This window comes from Orycteropus afer, unplaced genomic scaffold (assembly GCF_000298275.1).
Source record: "Orycteropus afer afer isolate SDZICR_OR568_19922 unplaced genomic scaffold, OryAfe1.0 scaffold00257, whole genome shotgun sequence".
NCBI lineage: Eukaryota > Metazoa > Chordata > Mammalia > Tubulidentata > Orycteropodidae > Orycteropus > Orycteropus afer.
In genome coordinates, this window is record NW_006921844.1 from 531,798 (window position 1) to 534,508 (window position 2,711).

Below are 2,711 nucleotides of genomic sequence, written 5' to 3' on the forward strand. Positions count from 1 at the left end.
CATTGACCAATTCTTTTGGTACAGTGACTCTGTTCATTGCTGCCATCTTTTTTTTTTTTTTAATGTGTCCTGCATTATTCAGTATTTTGCCCATTGAATCCTTCAATATTGCAACTCGAAGCTTGAATTTTTTCTTCTGTTCTTTCAGCTTGAGAAATTCCGAATATGTCTTCTCTTTTGGTTTTCTAACTCCATGTCTTTGCATATTTCTTTATAATACTTTACTTTTTCTTCTCTAGCTGCACTTTGAAATCTTCTTTTCAGCTCTTTTACTTCATTTCTTCCATTCACTTTACGTATTCCATATCTCTGTCTTTTTAATGACCTTTGATTTTATTTATATATGATGTCCTTGATGTCATCCCTGATCTTCAGTCATTAGTGTTCAGTGTGTCAAATGTGTTCTTGAGATGGTCTTGATATTCAAGGGGGATATACTTGAAGTATGGTTTGGCTCTCACGGATTTGTTCTAATTTTCTTCATCTCGAACTTCAACTTGCATGTGAGCAATTGATTCTCTGTTCCACAGTCGGCATCTGCCTTATTCTGACTGATGATATTGAGTTTCTTCAGCATTTCTTTCTACAGATGTAGTTGATTTGATTCCTGTGGATTTCATCTGGTGAGGTCCACTTATATAGTCATTGCTTATGTTGCTGAAAAACAACCAGTTAATATAGCCATTACTCAAATTAATGCACCAACAACTAATGCCAAAGGTAAAGAAATTGAAGATATTTACCAACTTCTGCAGTCTGAAATTGATCAACATGCAATCAAGATGTATTGATAAATACTGGTGATTGGAATGCAAAAGTTGGAAACAAACGAGAAGTACCAACAGTTGGAAAATATGGTGTTGGTGATAGAAACAACACTGAAGATCACATGATAGAATTTTGCAAGACCAATGACCCATTCATTGAAAATATCTTTTTTTCAGCAACATAAATAGCCACAATACACATGGACCTTGACAGATGGGTAAAGAGAACACACACTTAATAAATGACCCATCAAAGATTGTTATTGTTGTTCCCTTGTGGCTTCCAGCTAAATAATAGACAGGCATATGGGCTGAATATTTACATCAAGTAGATAAACTACTTGGAGCAATTAATCATGGGAGAATAGAAGGACAGTGTATGCACAGGGAGACAACTCAGGGGGTGGGAGTGCATGAGAGGGAAGGACCCAAGGAAGAGGTAACTATTGGGAGGAAGTGGGAAGAGAGCTGTTACATTGTGAAGAATTGCAGTTAATGTCATGAGACAAAATGTATCTGAACTGCTGTATGGAAAATGAATTTGCCCTGTGAAATTTCACCCAAATCATAATAAAAAATAAATTAAAAAAAAAATACATTTCTGCTGAAACACTGTCAAAAAAAAAGGAAAAGATTGTTATTGTTGTTGTGTGACATTAATTTGATTCTGACTCATAGTGACCCTATGGTACAGAATAGGACTGTCTCATGGGTTTTCCAAGGCTGTACATCTTTACAGAAACAGACTGCCACTTCTTTCTCCTGTAGAGCAGCTGGTAGATTTAAACCTCTGAGTTCTCTGTTCATAGTCTAGCATCTAACCACTACACCACCAGGGAACCTAGTTTACTAATGGTAGTTTACTTTAAGGACATGCATGGAAGAGGAGAGAATCTAGGAGGAATCAGGAAATGGGAGTGAAGATTGAAGATCTTTGCCAAATACAGCTGTGGCCTACTCTTAGCAGGAGCTATGGTGGCGTAGTGCCTAAGGCATTTGACTGCTAACCAGAAGGCTGGTGGTTCAAACCCGCCAGCCACTCCCCTGAAGGAAAGTTGGGCAATCTACTTCTGTAGTGATACTGCCTCAGAAACCCAAGGAGGGGTCATTATGAGTCAAAATTAATACTCTCAGTGTCCTCCATTAATTTCCAGTAGGGAAAAGTCCAAGCTCTCTCTGTGGGCAAGGAGCTCACCAAAACTTGTGTTCAAGGACTCCATTGTGCCCCCCTGGCCTGTGCATCTGACAGATCATTTTCTCTTCTCTGGGCATGAGTCAGGCTTTATCCTGGGCTTGGGTTTGGGACTGGGCTATGCTGCTTGATGTCTGTATAAAATATGAATGATTCCTAAAATTATAAATGTTGCCTACTAGCTTTGTGTTCATACATGCAGGAAGCAGTCCTCCTCAAAGTTGGCTTGTCAAACGTCACCCCTTTGCCTCATGGAATTTCCTGTCTTGGTTGGGACTCTTGTGACTTGGTGCATTTTTCAGAAATTTCCTTACCTGGTCCCGCCTGGTCTGGCATCCCATCTTTCTCTACCCCCGACTCTAGCCTAGTCATTTCTACTTATAAGCCGTATATCATGTTATACATCATCCCCTCTATATATCCTGCTACTGCTTTTGCCTACAGAGCTCATCCTCTATCCTCTGTCCTGGCTAACTCCTACTCATCCCTTGGGAATCAGATCAGGCAGGAGACACCTCCATCAGGAAGTTTCTGTGACATGTCTATAGCTCTTACCCCCTCACTCCTCTAATTACACTCTAGAGAACCTCGTTTTACTGTTCTGCTTTCCTCACCAAATCCTTGGATCTATGAGGATAAGAATTTATTCTCTATTGGCAGACAATGGGCCTCTCGAAGAGTATGAAGGGATGGACACTGGGAGGAGGTAACTATGGGGAGGAAGTGGGAGGGGAGCTGCTGCATTGTAAATT